Raw genomic sequence first — 22,715 nt, 5'->3', positions numbered from 1 at the left:
GACACAGAATCTGAAACAGGCTTCAGGCTCTGAGCTGTCAGCACAGAGCCCGACGCGGGGCTTGAACTCATGAACCGTGAGATCAGGACCTGAGCTGAAGTCGGACGCTTAACTGACTGAGCCACCCAGGTGCCCCTAGGATGGCATTTAAAACCCCATCCTAAAACTTTACACAAAAGCATTTACATTTTAATGCCAGATACCATTAAAGTAATTTTGGTAAAGTATCATTATTCATGGCATAAAACACTAATTTTTTTTCTCTAGTTAAGATTATGTTAAGTAATCTATATTTGTGTGTTGCACACAACTCTTGCGGTTATGACATATTTATTGTATCTGTCGCTATTTGATTCACTGACACATTGTAGAGTGTGCAAATACAAAAATTCACTTCAGAAGTTTCTTTTTTTTTAAGATTTTATTTTTTTTAAGTTTATTTATTTTGAGAGAGAGAGTAGGTTAAGGAAAGAGAGAGAGAGAGAGAGAGACAACTCCATGCAGGCTCCACACTATCAGTGCAGAGCCTGATGCAGGGATAAAACTCAAAAACTGTGAGATCGTGACCTGAGCTGAAATCAAGAATCAGATGCTTAACTGACTGAGCCACCTAGGTGGCCCTCATGCTAGAAGTTCCAATTGGCATTTTATGTTTTTCAAGGTGTTTAGATAGATGTGTAGACAAACACGCACTCTCAGTTGAACATCTGGTGACAAGTGTGTGGAGCCATGAGTCTGATTGTTGGTCCGAGTTGAGGGTGGATCCAATAGGGTGTTTTAGTTGCAGAGAAGAAAGAATCCCGACTCATACTGGCTAACTGATGAGAACATTGGGTGACGAATGAACAGAAGTCTGAAGATACGGTGGATTTCAGGGCTGGTTGATCCAGTGGCCCATGTGGTCTTCAAAGATCCAGGTTGGTTTTTTTTATTGTTTATTTATTTTGAGAGGGAGAGTGTGTGAGTAGGGGAGGGGCAGAGAGCAAGGGAGAGAGAGAAATCCAAGCAGGCTCCACACTGTCAGTGCAAAGCCTGACACGGGGCTCCATCTCACGAACTGTGAGATCACGACCTGAGCCAAGATCAAGAGTCGTGCTTAACTGACTGAGCCATGCACGTGCCCCAAGGGTCTAGATATTTTCTGTCTACTCTGACATCTCAGTATCACCTTCACGTAAAGGCTCATTTTCTGAGTAGCTGTGGTTTGGTCACAGCTCAGTTGAGTGTTCATGCCTGTCTATTCACATCCAGCAGGAGGGAGGTCTGGTGTCCTGTGTTCTCTGACGTGGGCCACAATGGATGGGGAGGGAAGAGAGAAAGGTAGGTGAGATATGAATGCTATTCCTTAGCAATAGGTACAGACCTGATCCAATAGCCAGGCTTTCTCTTCAAAGGGTGAGTTAAGGATTGAGCAGGGATAGTTGAAACCTAATCTCACGGGGCTGGGGTCAGAGCCAGGAATGCAGTCATTGCAAATTGGCGAGCCTGTGTGCTGGGAGAGGAGTTTTGTCTCTAAAGGTGCTGGGAATAGGAAGTTTTATATCTCAGTTTCAGAATCCCGAGGATACCAAGAATAAGTGAGGAAACCGACTTAATGTGGAGCAGATGGGCTATCTCGCCAGAGCCCTTTTGATGTTGTTGCCTTTCTCTGGAGCGGGGTTTGGAGTGGGGCTTCGGGTCCTGATGGGGTTCATGTGGCTTCAGCTGTGGACATTAGGGAGCGGGCCACAGCATGACACCATGCAGGAAATATGTGCTATATTCTGGCCCAAATATTCTGATTGAATTAAGAGGCAAAGAAGAAATCCAGTGAATAGGAGAGACCGAATCAAATATAACATGCAGCAAGATGTTAAAATGAAACTTTAAAAACCTCAGTTTCAGCAGGGGCTCCCAAAGCCAAAACAAAGCCCAGGTGCCCCATGTTTTGAAACGAGGGGCGCTCTGTGTGTGAGACTTGCAAAGGGAATGGCCCCAGGTGAGTTGTGTGTTAGTGAACCACACGCCTCCAGCCTAGAATGGAATCAAGGTGCAAGAGGTGAGGAAAAGGAGGGTGCTTTTGTGCAGAGAGCTGTCACAGAGCTGTGGTGTTTTTCCTTCTCTGCTGGGAAGGGTGGGGTGATGCCTTCTATCTCAAGCCAGGTAACAGAGGGGGTGTGTTGGTTTCCTGGGAGGCTGTAACACAATACCACAAAGTGCTTGGCTTAAAGCGATGGATATTCATTGTCTCACAGCTCTGAAGCCTTCAAGTCTGAAATCAAGGTGTTGTTCGGGCCAGGCTCCCTCTGCAGCCTCTAAGGAAGGATCCTTTTCTGTCTCCTCCAGCTTCTGGTGGTGCCTGACAATCCCTGGCACTCCTTGTCTTGTGGCAGCGTTATGCCAGTCTCTGCCTCTGTCGTCACATCTTCTCCCTGTGTGTGTCCGTCTCTTCTTAGAAGGACACCAGTCAGATGGGTTTCAGAGCCCACTCTACTACAGCAGGACCTTGTGTTAACTTGATTACATCTGCAAAGACGCTATTTCCAGGTAGGGTCACATTCCCAGATCTCTGGGGTTAGGTCTCTGACTTCCTAAATGATTTTTTTAAATGTGCATACATTAAGTCTCAATTTTTGTGCTGTACGGTCTTTTGGGCTTTGACAAACGCACAGTGTCATGTAGAATAGTTTCACCATCCTAAAACCCCCCACCTTTTCATCCCCACTCCTCTGCCTGAACCCTTGATAACCACTAATCTCTTATTTATTTATTTATTTATTTATTTATTTATTTATTTATTTATGTATTTTTAAAAAATATTTATTTTGAGAGAGAGAGAGAGACACACACACACACAAATTATGAGCATGGGAGGGGCAGAGAAAGGGAGACACAGAATCTGAAGCAGGCTCCAGGCTCTGAGCTGTCAGCATGGAGCCTGAAATGGGGATCAAACCCACAGACTGTGAGATCATGACCTGAGCTGAAGCTGGATGCTTAACTGACTGAGCCCTCCAGGTGCCCCATGGTAACCACTAATCCTTTAAATGTGTCTACATATTTGCCTTTTCCAGAATGTTGTATAAATGGAATCATATGGTATATAGCCTTTCCAGAATGGTTTCTTTCAGTTTTCAATATGCATTTAAATTTCCTTTATGTCTTTCTGTGGCTTGATAGCTCATTTCTTTTCACTGCTGACTAATATTTTATTGTATGGATGTGCCAAAGTTTGTCTATCCATTTGCCTATTGAAGCACACCTTGGTTGCACAAAACTTCTATAATGTTCATTTTTAGGCTCTTATCTGGATACACGTTTTCAAATCAGCTGGGTAAATACCTAGGAGCAAAACTGTTGGATCCATTGGTAAGACTGTTCACCTTGTCAGAAACTGTCAGATTGTCTTCCAAAGTCAATGCACCATTTTGCCCGCCCACCGACATGAGTGAGAGTTTCTATTGGTCCACATCCTCACTAGCACTTGGTGGTGTCCGTGTGTTGGATTGTGACCATTTCCCCCCCAAATTTTATTTAAATTCTCTTTACTTAACATATAGTGTCATATTGGTTTCAGTAGCAGAATTTGTCACTTACATGTAACAACCAGTGCACAACCCAACAGGTGCCCTCCTTAATCCTCATCATCCATTTAGCCCATGCACTGTCCACTTCCCCTCCTGCAAGCCTCAGTTTGTTCTCTATAGTTAAGAGTCTCTTATATTTTGCTTCCATCTCTTTTTTCCCCTTCCCCTATATTCATCTGTTTTGTTTCTTAAATTCCACATATGAGTGAAATCATATGGTATTTGTCTTTCTCTGATTGACTTATTTCGCTTAACATAATACCTTCCAGCTCCATCCATGTCTTTGCAAATGGCAAGATTTCATTCTTTTTGATGGCTGATTGATTCTGGTATATATACACACCACATCTTCTTTATCCATTCATTCATTGATGGAAATTTGGGCTCTTTCCATAACTTGGCTATTGCAGATAGTGCTGCCATAAATATTGGGGTGCATGTGCCTCTTTGAATCAGTATTTTTGTATCCTTTGAGTAAATGCCTAGTGGTGCAATGACTGGGTCATATGGTAGTTCCATTTTTAGCTTTTTGAGGAGACCACACTCATTTTCCCAGGGTAGCTGCTCCAGTTTTCATTCCCACCAACATTGTAAGACAGTTTTCCTTTCTCCACATCCTCGCCAACATCTGTTGTTTCTTGTGTTGTTAATTTTAGCCATTCTGACAGGTGTGAGGTGGTATCTCACTGTAGTTTTGATTTGTATTTACCTGATGATGAGTGGTGTTGAGCATCTTTTTGTGTGTCTGTTGGCCATCTGGATGTCTTCTTTGGAAAAATGTTTATTCATGTCTTCTGCCTATTTCTTCACTGGATTATTTGTTTTTTGGGTGTTGAGTTTGGTGAGTTCTTTACAGATTTTGGATGTTAACTCTCTTTCAGATATGTTATTTGCAAATATCTTCTATTCCGTAGGCTGCCTTTTAGTTTTGTTGACTGTTTCCTTTACTGTGTAGAAGCTTTTTATCTTGATGAAATCCCAACGGTTCATTTTTGCTTTTGTTTCCTTTGCCTCTGGAGATGTGTCTAGTAAGAAGTTGCTATGGCTGAGGTCAAAGAGGTTGCTGCCTGTGTTCTCCTCTAAGATTGTGATGGTTTCCTGTCTCAAATTTAGGTCTTTCACCCATTTTGAGTTTATTTTTGTGTATCGTGTAAGAAAGTGGTCCCGTTTCATTCTTCTGAATGTTGCTGTCCAGTTTTCCCAATACTATTTGTTGAAGAGACTGTCTTTTTTCCATTGGCTATTCTTTCTTGCTTTGTCAAAGATGAGTTGACCATATAGCTGTGGATCTATTTCTGAATTTTCTATTCTGTTCCATTGATCTATGTGTCTGTTTTTGTCCCAGTACTATACTGTCTTGAAGACTACAGCTTTATTATATAACTTGAAGTTCGGAATTGTGATGTCTCCCATTTTGTTTTTCTTTTTCAGCATTGCTTTAGCTACTCGTGATCTTTTGTGATTCCATACAAATTTTAGGATTGTTAGTTCTAGCTCTGTGAAAAATCCTGGGGTGTTGTTTTGATAGGGATTGCTTTAAATGTGTAGATTGCTTTGGGTAGTATCGACATTTTAACAAGATTTGTTCTTCCAAGCTATGAGCATGGAATGTTTTTCCATTTCTCCATGTCATCTTCATTTTCTTTCATAAGTATTTTATAGATTTTAGGGCACAGATCTTTTACCTCTTTGGTTAGGTTTACTCCTAGGTATCTTACGGTTTTTTGGTGCAGTTGTTAATGGGATCAATTCCTTGATTTCTCTTTCTGCTGCTTCATTATTGGTGTATAGAAATGCAACAGATATCTTTACATTGATTTGGTATCCTGTGACTTTGCTGAATTCATGTATCAGTTCTAGGAATTTTTGGTGGAGACTTTCAGGTTTTCTATACAGAGTATCATGTCATCTGCAAATAGTGAAAGTTTGACTTGTTCCTTGCTGATTTGGATGCCTTTTATTTCTTGTTGTTGTCTGATTCCTGAGGCTAGGACTTGCAATACTACGTTAAATAACAATGGTGAGAATGGACATCCCTGTCTTGTTCCTGACTGTAGAGTAAAAGCTCTCAGTTTTCCCCCATTGAGGGTATTAGCTGTGGGTCTCTTGTAGATGGCCTTTATGATGTTGAAATATGTTCCCTCTATCCTTACTTTGTGGAGGGTTTTTATCAAGAATGGATGCTGTATTTTGTCAAAGGCTTTTTCTGCATCTATTGAGAGGATTATATGGTTCTTACCCTTTCTTTTATTAATGTGGTGCATCAGAGGGTGCCTGGGTGGCTCAGTCATTTAAGTGTCTGACTCTTGATATTGGCTCAGGTTGTGACCTCATAATCATGAAATCAAGCCCTTGCTTGTGATTCTCTCTCTTTCTCTGCCCCTCCCCTGCCTGAAGGTGCTCTCTTTCTCTCAAAATAAATAAACAAACATTTATTAATATGGTGTATCATATTGATTGACTTGCAAATATTTAATCACTCCTGCAGCCCAGGAATAAATCCCACTTAATTGTGGTGAATAATTCTTTTAATACACTGTTGGCTTTGATTTGCTAGTACCTTGTTGAGAATTTTTGTGTGTGTTTTCATCACGTATATTGGCCTGTGATTCTCCTTTTTAGTGAAGTCTTTGGTTTTGGTATTGAGGTAATACTGGCCTCATGGAATGAATTTAGAAGTCATCCTTCAATTTCTATTTTTTGGAATACTTTGAGAAGAATAGATACTAACTCTTCTTTATTTAATTAATTAATTAATTAATTAATTAATTAATTAATTATGATACTAACTCTTCTTTAAATGTCTGGTAGGGGTGCCTGGGTCAGTTAAGTGTCCGACTTTGGCTCAGATCATGATTTCAGTTTGTGGGTTCGAGCCCCGTGTTGGGCTCTAGCTCAGAGCCTAGAGCCTGCTTCCGATTCTGTGTCTCCCTCTCTCTCTGCCCCTCCCCTGCTCATGCTCTGTCTCTCTTTCTCTCAAAAACAAACATTAAAAACCATCTATAAAAAATAAATAAATGTCTGCTAGAATTCCCCTGGGAAGTCATCTGGCCCTGGACTTTTATTTATTGAGAGACTTTTGATTACCTGATACAATCTCTTTGCCAGATATGGGTCTGTTCAAATTTTCTGTTTCTTCCTGTTTCAGTTTTGGTAGTTTGTATGTGTTGAGGAATTTATCCATATCTTCCAGTTTGCCCAGTTTGTTGGTGTATAATGTTTCATAATATTCTCTTATAATTGTTCATATTTTTGCGGTGTTATCTAATTTCCAATTTTTTTCTTGTGGCTGACTTCAAGTTTCATAGTATTGTGGTCTGAAAATATGCACCATATGAGCTCAGTCTTTTTGTACTGGTTGAGGCCTAATTTGTGTCCCAGTATGTGATCTATTCTGGAGAATGTTCTGTGTGCACTCAAAAAGAATGTGTATTCTGCTGCTTTAGGATAAACTGTTCCTTGTTGATTTTCTGCCTAGATGATCTCTCCATTGTTGTAAGTGGGGTGTTAAAGTTTCCTACTATTAATTGTACTATTATTGATGAGTTTATTTATGTTTGTTTCTGATTTATATATTTAGGTGCTTTTAAGTTGAGGGTATAAAAATTTACAATTGTTAGGTCTTCTCGTTGTATAGACCCCTTATGATATAGTGTCTCTCTTCATCTCTTGTTATAGTCTTTGTTTTAAAATTTAGTTTGTCTAATCTAAGTATGGCTACTCTGGCTTTCTTTTGACATCCATTATCATGATAGATAGAGTCCCCTCACTTTCCATTTGCAGGTATCTTTAGGTCTAAAATGAGTCTTTTATTGGTATGATATAGAGGGGTCTTTTTTTTTTTTTTTAATCCCTTCTGATGCCCTATGTCTTTTTTTAAAAATTTATTTATTTTGACAGAAAGAGGGAGAGACAGACAGACAGACACTAGGGAAGGGGCAGAGGGAGAGAGAGGAAGAGAGAGGGAGAATCCCAAGCAGACTCTGTGCTGTTAGTGTGGAGCCTGATGTGGGGCTTGAACCCACATGCTATGAAATCATGATCTGAGCTGAAATCAAGAGTCTGATGCTCAACTGACTGAGCCACCCATGTGCCCCTGATACTGTATGTCTTTTGATTGGAGCATTTAGTCCATTTACATTCAGAGTGATTATTGAACGATATGAATTTAGTGCCATTGTGTTACCTGTAAAGTTGGTGTTTCTGATGATGTTCCCTGTTCCTTTCTAGTCTTTGTGGGAAAGAAATTTTAATATTTTTTGCAGGGCTGAACTTCTCTAGTTTTTGTTTGTCTGGGAGATTCTTTATCTCTCCTTCTATTCTGAATGATAGCCTTGCTGGATAAAGTATTCTTGGCTGCATACTTTTTCCATTCAGCACATTGAATATATCATGCCATCTCCTTCTGGGCCTGCCAAGTTCTTGTGGAGAGATCTGCAAACCTGCTTTCTCTTCCCTTGTAGATTAAGGACATTTTTCCCCTTGCTTGTTTCAGGATTCTTTCCTTGTCTGTGTATTTTGTAAATTTTACTATGATATGTGTTGGTGTTGGCTGGCTTTTGTTGATTTTGTTGGGGGTTATGCCTCTTGGATTTTGATATTTGTTTCCTTCTCTAGATTAGGGAAGTTTTCAGCTATAATTTGCTCAAGTAAATCTTCTGCCCCCTTTGCTCTCTTTTGTTCTTCTGGGACTCCTATGATATGAATGTTTTTATGCTTTATGGAATTGCTGAGTTCCCTAAGTCTACATTTGTGTTGTAATACTTTACTTTCCCTCTTCACTTCAGCTTCATTATTTTCCCTAATTTTATCTTCTATATCACTGATTTATTCCTCGACATTGTCCATCCTTGTTGTCATTATATCCAGTTGGTTTTGCATCTTGGTAATAGCATTTTTTAAAAAAATTTCAGCCTGACTAGTTTTTCATTCTTTTGTCTCTGCAGTAAGGGATCCTCTAGTGTCTTCTATGGTTTTTCAAGCCCAGCTAGTATCCTTATGATTGCTGTTTTAAATTCTGGTTCAGGCATATTACTTTTATCTGTTTTGATTAAATCTCTTGCCGTGACCTTTTCTTATTCTTTCTTTTGGGGTAAATTACTCTGTTTTGTCATTTTGTCTAGGTCACTGTTTGTGTGTGTGTGTGTGTGTGTGTGTGTGTGTGTGTGTGTGTGTGTGTTAGGAAAGCCTGTTATCCTTTCTCTTCCTGAGAATATGGCTATATTAAGAAGAGGTCCTATACTGTCCAGGGCCTGGAGCTTCAGAAAGTGTTTCAGAGTGTGCAGCCTGCCGTGGTGTCTTGGCTGCTCTTTCCCTTAGGTCAGTCCTCTGCAGAGTTTCTCCTGGCCTGCAGTGGGGAGTGTTTGTATCTTGTCCAGTGTGTGGTGAGTTTTAACTAGGTGTATTTTGGTCTGTTTGTTAAAAGAGTCTAGATGTGGGGTGCCTGGGTGTCTTAGTCGGTTGAGCGTCTGACTTTGGCTCAGGTCATGATCTCACAGCTCGTGAGTTTGAGCCTCATGTCAGGCTCTGTGCTGACACTTCAGCTCCTGGAGCCTGCTTTGGATTCTGTGTCTCCTTCTCTCCTCCTCCACTCGTGCTCTGTCTCTCTCTCCTTCAAAAATAAATAAACATTAAAAAAATAAAAAACAAAGAGGCTAGATCCCATTCCCCCTAGAGTTAAAGCTTTGCACCACTCTGTGATCAGTAGACTTGGTGCCTGTGAGGCGTTTGTGTTGGTCTTCTGAGGGAGGGCCTGCTGTGCTGATTCTCAGGCTGAGTTTCCCTAGTAAAGATGCACTTGCAGAGTGTAGAGGGGTGGGGCTTGGTGTAAGCAGCTCAAACCTCCGCTGGGGGTGCTATGCTGCTCACTGAGGTCTGTGAGCGCTGATGGGCAGGGGTCGCGAGCAGAAATGGCGTGGCCCTACTCTCTTGTCTCCTAAGCAGGGAGTTCACACTGGCTACTGTTTAGGAAACCCTCACAGAAGAGTGAACGATCTCCCCTCTTGTGTCCCCAGCTTCTGTCAGATCCCTGCCATCACTCTGTCTGTGTCCGAGCTGTATGCCTCCGAGGCAGCGTAGTACTCCTGTGTTTTATCCCAGATGTGTGGCCGCGTTTCAAAACTCCAAATTTTAGGGACCTGGCATGGCGAGGACCCACACTGATCCTCTGGGGGAAGGTCTCCCCACGCTGTGGCTGGTGCCAGTTAGTCCCAGAAAAACCATCACACAGTCCCCCGGGAGTTTATGGTAAAGTGAGGCAAAAGGTCAGCACCAAGGTTTTCTGCCCTCAGCGGGTGTCTCTATTCCTAAGCTAATGAACGGGGCAGCACGTTCACCAGCTCTTTTGTTCCCAGAGAGGCCATGCCACCTCTCCCAAATGCACTCCAAGAAGGGGGAACTGCTCTCCTAGTGCGACCCAGAGGATCCTCAAACCACTCTGTCTGCTCCTGGGCCCCTGTCCTCCTTTTCCACGGGATCACTGGTGTGGCCACCAGGCGCCACATGGTGGTGGTGCATACTTCTAAAACTTCAGACTTTGGGCTCCACTGCCTGTAAAACTTTGTGGTAATCAGTTGCTCTCATTTTCCCAGTCAATGGTTTTGGGAGAAGTGTTTCTCTTGTGCAATCCCCTGCGTGCTGCTTTCTCTCTGTTCTCTCTCTCTGTCTCCCTTTTGTCTCCAAGATCAAAGGTCCCTCCCCTCTGCAGCATCCATGATTCTTTTCTTCCAGAATTATGTCTCCACAGCTCCTATCTTCTACAATGTGGCTTCTTTTCTCCCTCTAGTTCTGCAGTTTGTCCTTTCAGCATTCAGATTGATTTCTTGGGGGTTGGGAATGATTTGATATTTATCTAGCTGTGTTTGAGGGATGATGCAAGGATAGGGTCCTCCCACTGCTCCACCATTTTAACTCTGGATTTTGATCATTTTAATTAGTGTGTGGTGGCATCTCATTATTGTACTGTTTTAATACCAGTGATCTTGAGCATCTTTTCATATCCCATCATTGCATCAGGAATGGAAAACATCAGTGCAGACAGAAGGAATTACCTCTGACCTGAATATGTCAATTTTTCTTTTACTAGAATATGCTCATCTGCAGTGTTCCATCTGTATATTTACTTCAGTGAAGTGTCTGTTCAGATCTTTTGTGTGTTTTTCAGTTGGATTTTTTTTTCTTACTGTGAGTTTTAAAAGTTATTTGTAGGGGCGGCTGGATGGCTCAGTCATATGAGTGTTTGACTCTTGATTGTGGCTCAGGTCATGATCTCACAGTTTGTGGGATCGAGCCCCGTGTGAGGTTGTGGTCTGACAGCATGGAGCCTGGTTGGGATTCTCTCTCTCCCTCTCTCTCTCCTCTTCCCCCACTTGCACTCTCTCAAAATAAATAAATAATCTAAAAAAAATTTTTTTTAAAAAGTTCTTTATACATGTTTGGTTCAACTTCTTTATCAGATATGTGCTTTGCAAATATTTTCTCCCAGCCTGTGGCTTGTCTTCTCACTCTTTTAACATTGTCTTTCCTAGAGCAGACATTTTCAAATTTTAATGAGTCTGACTTATTAATTTTTATTTTATGGATGGTGCTTTTGGTATTATACCCAAAGAGTCATTGCCAAATCAAAGGTCACATACATTCCATTCTATATTTTCTTCTAGAAGTTTTGTAGTTTTGCATTTTACCTTTAGGTCTAGGGTCTATTCTGAGTTAATTTTTGTGAAGAATTTAAATTTAATCATTTGTTTCATATATCCATTTTGTACCACAGTGTGACCAATTTGGGTTAATCTGTGATCTTTTCGTCCATTACTCAGATCACTCAAGACTTTATTGCGTGCATGTGTTTTGTTGTTACCAGTGTTCACTCTCAAGTGGTTGCCTTTTCCTTCTCGACTGACTTCGAACTATGTTCTTTCTCACTATCTTAGCTGGGGTGGATGTTCTTTCAGCATGGTTGCACTTCTTATATTAAAATCAATTCCCTTAGTCAATATCTCATTTGTTGGAATCCTATAGTGATAACTCCAGAATTGGAGAATTGTTGCGAAGGGTTTATATGCTTTGAACTTGACATACCCAGGTAAAATAGAAATGAACACACTCAGGTCAGAGGTAAGTTATTCTGTCTGCATTGATATTTTTCTCTCCTGATCCAGTGTTCTGTCCAGCTCCCTTCTTAACCTGGGAATCTGCATCCACCTGGCCCCTGTCTGTTGGCTGACTCCCATCACAGATTCTTGGAAGTCCTGTGTCCAATGAGGAAAATGCAGAAAACTGTAAGTCAGAATCAGAAGTTCATGAGCTCACTATCTAGTTATTCTTGCTGCTGGTTCTGTTCCAGTCTTGAGGTTGGATTGTCCTGCATGGTTGCTGCTTAGATACTAGATGTTTTAGATTTAACTTAGACCCTTGGCTAGAGTAGTCATGTCTTACCTTTAAAATTCTTGGTGGGTTCATCTTTCACTTTCAAACCTGCATATGCCTTTGTGACTTCCAGAAGTAATTAAAATTAGATAGTGTGCTTATGCCTAGAACCTCAGCCTTCATCCTTCCCATGAGTCTGTGTGGATTCTGGTTCTAGTTCTCCTGTTCAGCCCATCCTGCCCCACCTGAACTTGATGGGCCATCTCTTTCCCTCCTTCTCTCTCTGTCTCTCCCCCCACCTCTCCCCACCCACTGCTAGACCCTCCTTAACTCCTGCAGTCTCCCATGTGGGCACAGCCTGAAGTATCCTTTCTCTCTGGGAGCCACACACATATTTTCTATATCCATACAAGAGCACACACTGACTTGACACTCCCTCTCTCAGCCTCTTCTCTGCCTTCGTCGCTCACCCTGCTCTCCATGCCCTCTGCTTGCCCTCTAGCAACTGAACTCTGGCACAGTTTCCCAAGCCTGTCGATAATGCTCCATCTGTCCTCCTGGTCTTTGCACAAATGTCCCTCTGACTCTCCAGACCAGGTCATGTTTGCTCCCGAAGGACTGGCCAAACATCAGCTCTTTCTGGGAGTCACTGTGCTCCTCACCCTTCACGTCCTGCACTTCAGGGTTGCTTCTTGTTCATCCAACTCACAGAGCCCTCTCCTTATGTTAATTGATTGATTAACTGAACCAATATATAAAGAAGCGAATACATTTGCTGCTGGATCAATTTGCCAGCTTAGAGACAAAGGAGGTTTTTGCTTTACCAAATATCCAAATATTATGAAATTCCCTTGTGGGCTGAATCTCTCTCCTACACACAGGAAGCAGCACATGGAAAGAAAAGGAAACCGGGTGAAGAGTGGAGGTTAGCGAGGGTACCGAGAACGTGGGCAGAGGGCAGGGGGTGAGGGTCGGTGCCCTGTCCAGGGCAGCCTGGAGGGGAGTGAGCTTGGGACTGGTGTGAGAAACAGGTCATTTCAGTGTTGTTGACGAGCTGGTTCTACCCTCCTTGGGCAGGTAGATTCCTCTGGTGACGAGGATAGACTCTACTGCAGTCACAGCTAATATATACATTTTCAGTGGGGGTGGGGGTGGGGGGTGACAGGGAGAGGATATCACAAATGCTTGTTCTTGGGAGGCAAAAAGGCCTTAGATATTGCAATGGTCTATGGCCCTCCAAACGGCCTCAGTCCATGAAGAGATGTATAGTATATCTGTGGTATTAAAACTTTATGCAAGGGGGCGATTAGGAACAAAATGCCTAAAATGGCTTCTGGGGAGAAGGATGGTGATGATAAGAAGGTTGGGAAAAACTGGGCTGACAGATGGCCTTAAAGCCAAGGAAGGGGTTCTGGCCAGACATACCCTGGAAAATGGTGAAGTTCCTGCATGTCCCAAAGGTGCCCAGTCGAGGGGTGAGCGGGGCTGAGGTCAGCTACTCTGTGGTGCAGCGCTGAGCCTTGTCTGCCCACAGGGGGCTCTTACATTTGTACATGGCAGCCTGTGTGCTCCTGGAGGCCCTCGATCTGGCAGTCCTGCCTGCTCATCCGCGAGCCTGACATGACAGTGTTGGAAGGTTCAGACTAACATAAGAGGTGAAGTTATGGGTAGGTCACCTGGGCAGAGATTTGATCGTAGAGAGCACTGCACCATCACTAGGGTGAAGCGGGAATGCAGGTCATTTTAAGGACAGGTGTGTCCTTCTAGAACGAGACATGTTGGTTCTGCTCCCCAAGTGGAAAGTGCCCTGGAGCAAGGTGGTGTGGGAGTGGAGCATGAAGCCCAGAAACACCGGCCATCCCCGTACTTTTGCGACGTGGGGGTGCTCCAGAGGCTCTAGAGGTTACCAGCTGAAAGTCAAGGCTAGCAGAAATGCTGATGCACTTGTTCTGTTACCAGGAACCAGTTATACTATCCTAAGTCAGAACCCTTTTGTTTGCCTTTTGGAATCCTCTAATCCTGAAAGTCCCAAAGGAAAACCAGAGAGAGAAAAAGAACTGCAGAAAAGTGGGAAAATTGCCAATTTATTTTTCCCCCAAAACGTTGACTCTGGGTTGGCCTGTGGCAATGCATTAGTAACGAGTCTGTTTATATATATACACTTTCACTGATACAAAATCAATACATAAGTGTGAAACAAACATTTAAAGGCAATCTGTTTGGCAGTGCTGAGTGCCCGGGGATGGTTGTGATCTTGTGTCCTACATCACAGGATGGTGAAGGCGTCGGCATCCCTCTCCTTGAAATAGGGGGCTGTCTGGGGGGGTTGGGGGCCGTGACAGGGCACAGGTGAGGTCAGGGCTGTGGGCTCTGCTTCATCCCACACCCACATCAAGCCACACCAAGGGCTGTCCGGTGACATGGTGGGTACACTGGCCCGGGCCCACCTCGCTGACTAGGAAACATCTCCAACTCTCGGCTGTCGTGAGGGTGGGTCATTCTCATTTTCACATGAGACCGGCATGCTCCGTGCCACAGACTGATGGAGCTTCTTTGCTGTTTTCTACAAATGGAAAAGTTGGATTGTTTCTTTTCTTGGGGGAAAGCTGTTTAGTTCTGTGGGTGAGGAGGAAGGCCGTCTCCCCTAGTTTCACCCGACCAAGTGTGCTGCCAGGCTTGTCGTTAACATCTTGAGCTTAGTCTCACTACCGTCTGACAGGGCCGAGCAGCATGGTGGCCACAGTGACAAACACGGAGAGGGCAGGCCTAGACACGCGGGCCAGAGCGTGGCAGGAAGAGAGGCACGCATGGCGTCCAGGTTCCAAAGAGGCAACGGGGATGAGCAAGTAGCAGCTTTGGGAACAATGACAGAGTGGGTTTGCATTTCATCCTCTCCTGTGTGACCCCATCCTGGCCCTGTCTCCTTTCTTAGCGCAGTGACGTAACCAGTCGCCCATAGTTTGGAGCCTGGGCAGAAAGTCTAGATCTCCCAGGGAATGCAGATGGTGCAAACTCACTGGACTGTCATCACTCCCCGCTCCCCAATACGATTTCTGGGTCCTAAGATAAAACCATTTTCAATTTTATTAGACAGTGAGTGCCAGCTTGCTCTCCAAAGCAATCGTCTCCTACTCTGGATACATTCATCTTAATTTTTTGCTAGTTTTATGGGTAAAAGGTGCTGTCTCTAACTTGATTTGAACTCTTCTGATCACCAGTGGGATTGAGCACTTTTTTTTTCTTTCTCCCAATTAATTTATTGGCTGTTTGGATTCCTTTCTCTGAGAACTGCATGGACCTTGCCTTTGCGTGTTTTGGGGGGGAGTGGTTTTCTTAGATTTGTAAGTTTTTAAAAAGTATCGTATTTGGAAATTAATCCTTAGTTCGTTCTATGTAGGGCAAAGACTTTTTCCAGTCTGTGACTTCTCTCTTAATTCTGTTTGTGGCATCTCCTGAAAAACTGAAGTTTTAATTTGACAGAGTCAGACATTCTCCTTTCTCATTCATGCTTTCTGTGTCACGTTTAGGAGAACCTTACTACCGTGAAGTCATAAATATATTCTTACACTTTTTCCTAATAATTTTAAGACATTTTGCTTCTTTCCACATTTGGGTCTTTGATCAATCTGATGTTGATTTTGGAGGTATGTATCACATTTAACTTTTTTTTTAATTGAAGTATAATTAACATACAGTGTGATATCAGTGTCAGGTATATAATACAGTGATTCAACAATTCTGTACATGACTCAGTTCTTAACACAGTAAGTGTGCTAATTTAACTTTTTAATATTGATAGTCAACTGCTCTAATACTCTTTACTGGGTGGTTCATCAGTTCTCCACTGGTTGATATTGCTATCCTGTCATCCACCAAGTTTCCAGATATAAACAGATCAATTTCTGGGCTCTCTTTCTGATTCATTGAACCTTGTATCAATTCGTGCACCAACCATAAACTTCTTAGAACAGTTCTATTGAGGTATAATTAACATACAAGACACTGCATGTATTTAGTTTTTCATTTCATAGTTCTCTCTATTTATAGGTTCTAGCTTCTTTTTTTTTGCATTGATTTAGTATTTATTTCCTTGTTTATTTTTGTTTGAGTATAGTGAACACACAACGTTACGTTTCAGGTGCATGGCATAGTGGTTCAACAAGTTTATACGTGATGCTGTGCTCACCATCTGTCACTTTACATTGCTATTACAATGCCATTGACTATATCACCCATGCTGTGTCTTTTATTCCTGTGACTTTTTCATTCCATAACTGGAAGCCTGTATCTTCCACTCCCCTTCACCCACTGTGCCCATCCCCCACCCTCTCTCCTTTGGCAACCATCGGTTTGTTCTCTGTAGCTATAGGTTCTAGCTTCTCGACCTGAAATTTATTTCATTAATTCTTGCATTTTTAAAAAATTTGCTTCCTGTTTTAGCTGCATCCAATAAATGTTGATATGTAGTTCTTCTGTCGCTTGTTCTAAGTATTTTGGAACTTTCATGTGAGTTTTTCCTTAACCTTAACCCATGAATTTTTACAGAAATCTGCCTTTTAATTTCCAAGGATATTTTTAATTTTTTCAATTAAAAAATGTACTATTTCCAATTGTATTGCACTGTGATCACAGATCCTGGTTTTCATGATACGAATATTTTGGAGCGTGTTGAGAATTGCTTTGTTTTCATAAAAGATTGTATATTATCTGTTTACTGGGATGAAGATCAAGCTGCTTGATTGCATTGCTTTAATCACTTGTGCTCTTATTATACTTGATGTAACAATTTCTGATGGCTATGTGTTAAAAAAAAACCCTCATTATAATGGTGGATTTGTCAATTCCTCCTTTTTTTTTAAAGTTTATTTTGAGAGAGAGAGTGCACACCAGTGGGGGAGGGGTAGAGAGTCAGAGAGAGAGAGAATCCCAAGCAGGCTCATGAGCGGGCTTGAACTCACGAACCATGAGATCATGATCTGAGCCGAAACCAAGAGTTGGATGCTTAACTAACTGAACCACCCGGGCACCCCTGTCAATTTCTCCTTTTCATTCTGATAATTTTGGTTTTTTTTTTTTTTAACACATGGCCATCAGAAACTGTTACATTAAGTATAATAAGAGCACAAAAGCACAAACATATATTTGAAGGGAATTTTGTTAGGTAAAGCAAATTAATGATTTTTACATCTTATTGGTTGCTTATCCCTTTTATTATTAAGTAATCTCTGCCTTTCTCTTCATTCATATTTTTTTCTTTAATTTTATTTGACCAAATTAATATTGCTAAACTGGCAATATTCATCTTTTCAATGCCAAACTTTCAAGTGAAAGACTAGATAGTCAAAACATAAAGAAATAAATCTGAGAGTTTGTCTTTTAAATGGTGAGTCGAATACATTTATATTTATTATAGTTACTCTATATTTGGACTTCTTTCTATCATTTCATTTTATATCCACCATGTTTTTCTTTGGTTCTCATTTTTTCTTTACCACATTCTGTTGAAGTAGAGATGTTTTTTCTTTTTTTCCTTTCTTCTCTCTCTCTCTCTCTTTTAACATTTTCTGTCTTGTTCCTTTACTGATTTGGAAATTATTTATTTGGTTTCTATTTACATATATATATTTTTTCTAATTTTAATATTTCTAACAATATCTAAAGCTAATAAATGTCTCTTTCCTACTCTTGAAAAGACAGTGACCTTAGAATGCTTTGAATTCTCTTTAAATTCACTTTAAATTCTCCTGTTTTAGAATAGAGATAGATAGGAATTTGATGGTAATTAAACATGAACAAAAACAAGGTGAAATTTTACTCTTATGTGTGAGAGCCGAGGAAGAAATGTTATGGGCTTAGCACTATTAACTGTGTGACAGAGAGTGAGTTACTTAATCCTGTGATTCCATTTCTTCATCTGTAAATAGTTTTAATACCTACTTGTTAGGGTGTTGGGGATTTGATGAGTTGGTGAGTGTAATATACTTAGAACAGTGCCTGGAATATAGTAAGTGCTGTTTACGAGTTTGCTAATTGTTACCAGACGTTACCTGGATGTCAAGTGGTAAGAATACCTGAAATAAAAATCTATTGAGGATCCAAATGATATGGCCAATAGCAATATTTTAATATGTAAAAGAGGAATGAAAAATGTATCACCTATCTTGACAAGTAGAAGAAAACATCTGAAAGCAATCAAAGGAGAGTTAATAAAGAACAATTAAGTGTATTAACTGTGAACAATAGTCCAATCAAATGTGCCCTTAGGAAAACTGGCTTTGGGCAGGAGGTTCCTGGAGAGAAAAGGAGGGATGGTGAGTAAGAAGGGCAGTGGTGAATAGAAGAGGCTCCATGGGTAAATCAGTGTGTTCTTATGGAACATGAGTCAACAATATGATCTAAATAGTGTAAAAGGCAAAACCACATTTGGGTGTGGTAACAAACCCAGGCTGAATAGTGGGGCATACTTCATTATTCCATTTCCTTTGGCTCTTGCAGGGCCCTCGGCAGACTTTTTTTTTTTTTTTTTTTTAACGTTTCTGAAAATCACATGTTGCAGAATGTGGAGAGGAGGGCAGGGATCCTGATCTGGAGTTTGGAGAGCAAGAGGGATAGGGAAAGCTTATGATAAGCAGCAGCTTGATGCTGACAGTGCCTTGTGGCTTGTGCTTGGAAGAGAGAGGCTTCGATTATTCTGGTTAGTCAAGAAGAGTGGGGTCAGAAATCACAGTGTGATGCTGCCAGCGGGGGCAACAGACACTGAACGAGGGAGTAACCTAACCACAGAACGGATCCGTCAGTGGGACAGGCGACCACCAGGGTCTAGGAATGATGCCAGGAACATGATGGGCTCAGACAACTGCCTTTCAGGCTGACTTTGGCGTAAACACGAGCTCCAAGCTGCCCTGAGAAAACACGGTGGTCAGCTAAGCCTGGCGAGGTGCCTGTCCTCTGGAATTCTCCGGGTACAGACTCGGCCAGTCCCCGCACCCAGGACTGCGCGAGGAGCACAAAACCTTGTCTGCGATTAAAACCACACTCAGGAGTGGGTCATTCAGGCACCCCGGGGCTGCCTTATGCTGACTGATGGTGATAATTCCATTTCCCATGATTTCTCGAGTGTGCTTTTCATCTGTATTCATTCTATTTCATGAGAAAGCCATAAAGGGGTCCTTTCCACTACCATTGACACACGTGATCTTCACCAACTGGGAGGAAACAGGGAAAGGTGGTGCGGGGCCAGAAAAGAAATTGATGTTGATCTGTGAGAGGGGCTTGTCACACTGGCCAGTGTCTGTCCTGCAGTCAGATGGAATGCCACTTCTCTGAGTTGCCTTCCCGGACCTCTCTCACTGGAGTAGACTCTTCCCCCACCCACCCTTCAGGTGACACCTTTGTCGGGTAGACCCGCAGTGATCTATATGCTTACTTATTCATTGTCTGCCTCCCTCATTTCATGTAAGATCCTCTGAGCTGGGTGCTGGTCCTGTGTTTTTAACAGCGATGTCACCCAATACTTAGAAGTGTGTCTTTCATGTAATAATGATAATTATTATTTTTGGACCAACAAGAGGCAGCACTGTAAGGTAGGATTGTTTTGAACGGCTAGCCGCTTGGATCCTTTTAGGATACATGTCTCTCTGAATCTCTGTGAAGTAAGGGTACAGGTAGGAAAGGTCAAGGGTAAAGATAGGATTATTACTTAGGACTTTCTAGTTTTGGCAGGTTCATCAAAATGCCTAGAAAAGCCTGGATTTTTGCTTTGAGTGGCCGAAGATGTACCTACAAGAGCAGGAACATCTGATGGGATAAAAAGTTGATTGGAGCAAAAAGCTGAAGTTAGAGACACAAATGTTCTCTCTCACCTTCTTTCATAGGTGATCAGATGCCAGTTTGCCTGGGACAGTCCTGGCTTACACCTGTCCTGGCATAATTCTGATAGTGCTCCTTTACAACCTCAGAGGTTTCCTGATTTGGGTGATAAGTCATATGGCCATGTTGTCTGTAAGATTCAGTCCACCCCTTCCAACACCCAGTCAGCCTGGGGCCACAGTGTATGTTGAGCTGAAGATGGTATGTGCTAGAAGGGATAGGAACTTGTGATTTTGGAGTTCATAAATTATGGAGGAGAATCACACATATTTCTTGACACTCATAATATGATTCTCTTAAGATTCTGCCAGTCAAATGCTCTTTGTGCTTTTAAGTTTTCATGACTTCAGAACATTTGGGGCCATAGCTACAGGGGTGATAGGTCTTGGTGTCGTTATAGTCAGGCAACGCATGCTACATGATCTTAAGACAGCATGGCTGGGTCACAATGTCTTCCCAGGATAAAACTTCCTCAATTTTGGGGGCACCTGGGTGGCTCAGTCAGCTAAGTGTCTGATTCTTGATTTTGGCTCAGGTCACGATCATACCGTTCATGGGTTTGAGCCCCCTGCTTGGGATTCTCTCTCCCTCTCTCTCTCTCAATAAATAAATAAACTTAAAAAAACCCCCACAAAAAACCCCAATAAAAACATACATAAAACTTAATTTATTTATAGCTCTGAACTCTTTAGAACGCAGGAAAGCCTGCTCTTAAGGAGCCCTTCGGGGAACAGGGAGATAGGTCCTCATAATTGTGCCTCCCTTTAATCTTAATCCAAGCTTCTAAACACCTATCCCTTTCATCTTGAAGAGGAGTCTTTTCCCAGGAGGCTTTTGATCCTTCAAGCAAAGAGACACCTGAAAGAATGCTCAGCCCATGCCCAGATATGTCAGAATACCCGGGTCCACAGATGGGACACCAATAAAGTCTGCTAACACAAGCAGCTGTCTGACATATTCGGCCACTTTTAAGTGGTTGATCATTAATGTATGCACTTAAAGGTTGGGGAAGGTCACTGAGTGGTTCCAACAGAAGAACATATCACCCCATTACACCAAAGTGGTAAGAAGATTAATTTCCCAAACCAGAGTGGGTGATGCGGCCAAGAGGAGAGGGCCACATGCTTGCTAGATCTGAATGCCCTGATTACTTCTTCTGGGATATTATGTTAAAAGCGCGGGTTTAGTCAGTGAAAATCAGAGACACAGATCATCTGAAGTAACGCATCAGTGATGCAGGCACAGGGGCCGGATGAAATGCTGCCCTAATGCACTTTGTCCGTTGCAATTTGTCTGTGAATTGCATTAAGAGAAATGACACTGAATATAACACATGATGCCATTTCATGTGTGGTGTATTGCAATGTAATATCAATAAGTTACTTGCCATGTTAATTTGCCTGTGTATCCAGACCTTAGGGCGACCTGACAGCTCAAGATAGCAGATGCTCTGATTTTTCCACTTTCCATGGTCTTTATCACCATTGTTTAAAGTGTTTGCATAGTAATCTATTGGGTTGGTATCCCATAATTTAAATATTCTTCTACTTTTGTGTGTTTAGATTGTTTTGGGTTTTTTTCTATCGCAAATACTATAGAAGCTGGAAGTATGCATGCATGTTTTCCCATGTTTTAGATTAGTTACTTAAGATGAGTATTTGCAAAGAGGGGAAAGATTAAAGACAGCAGGAAGCAGAGGGTCTGAGGAGCAGTGACTTGGCTAAGACGTCTCTTTGTCCGTACAGCATTTCTCATGCCCTTATGTCATCTGTCTACACAGGTTGGTGAAGAACTTGACAATCTGATGATTGATTACTTTGTGGACCTTGAATGGAAACACTGCACCCCTATTATATCAGGGGGAGGAAGTGAAGTGAGGAAAAACCTCTTGTCTAGATACAATATTGCTTTTTGTACAACAGAGTATGAAATACATGTATTTTTGAAACTTTAAAAAAATGTTTATTTATTTATTTTTGAGAGAGAGAGAGAGAGAGAGAGAGAGAGAGCAAGCACGAGCCAGGGAGGGGCATAGAGAGACGGGGACAGAGGATCCGTGCTGACAGCAGCAAGCCTGATGTGGGGCTTGAACTCATGAAGCAGGAGATTGTGACCTGAGCTGAAGTCGGATGCTTAACAAACTGGGCCATCCAGGCGCCCTGAAATATTTGCATTTCTATGTTACTTGTCTTGTTTCAAGCTTGTTGTATTTTTTTCTTTCCTTTGCATTCTCTCAAAGCAGGTTGATGGCCCATGGGAGAAATTATTTCCTTGGGCAAACAGATAGAAGACACTTGTACAAAAGGCAAAGAACACATCTTTCTGATGCCCTCCCTTGTTCTGTTGAATGGCTTCAAAGAAGAGTTTACTGGGGAGACCTGGGTGGCTCAGTCGGTTAAAAGTCTGACTTCAGTCCAAGTCATGATCTTATGGTTCATGGGTTCGGGCCCCGCATTGGGCTCTGTGCTGACAGCTCAGAACCTGGAGCCTGTTTAAGATTCTGTGTCTCCCTCTCTCTCTGCCCCTCCCCTGCTCGCACTCTGTGTCTCTCAAAAGTAGATAAAAGTAAAAAAAGAGAAGAGTTTACTGTTTTTATTTTCTTTATTAGGAATTAAAATAGGAGACTTTTGATGAGGTCTTGTTTTAAAGAAGCTATTTTCTTTGAGAAAAAAAGTGCTTCCCCTTTTGATGCTTGAGATTGATGTGATGAGATTTAGGAAAAACTTACATGACAGTTGCTTGTGTTTCTTCTGGGTGATTTGTTTAGAGTTATGTGTACATCTAAGATGCTTTAAAGTCTTTATAACAGATTTCTCACTTTCGTATGGGAGATATAACAGCAGAATGATGGAATCTTGTAGCCTCTGGTTGCTGGAATTGTCCACCTTTGTAGAAGCGTTAGAAAATGCTGAGAGT

At 42.0% G+C, this 22,715-nt stretch overlaps 1 long non-coding RNA gene across 4 annotated transcripts; it reads left to right on the top strand.

Moving 5' to 3' along the window:
* The first annotated feature begins 543 nt into the window (after positions 1 to 543).
* LOC115514591 lies at positions 544 to 21,758 on the top strand. 4 transcript variants are annotated; one of them, XR_004343684.1, is made up of 4 exons: positions 544 to 917; positions 2,235 to 2,526; positions 11,723 to 11,842; positions 21,580 to 21,758. It is a non-coding gene; the product is annotated as an uncharacterized LOC115514591 (long non-coding RNA). The 4 variants fall into 4 exon arrangements; XR_003969048.1 differs by lacking the exon at positions 2,235 to 2,526; XR_003969047.2 differs by lacking the exon at positions 544 to 917 and having other exon boundaries at positions 1,061 to 2,526.
* The last annotated feature ends 957 nt before the right edge of the window (positions 21,759 to 22,715 follow it).

The sequence above is a fragment of the Lynx canadensis genome, chromosome B2 (genome assembly GCF_007474595.2).
Source record: "Lynx canadensis isolate LIC74 chromosome B2, mLynCan4.pri.v2, whole genome shotgun sequence".
NCBI lineage: Eukaryota > Metazoa > Chordata > Mammalia > Carnivora > Felidae > Lynx > Lynx canadensis.
Note: the sequence above shows the minus strand (reverse complement) of the source record. Positions and strands in the feature narration are given on the sequence as shown.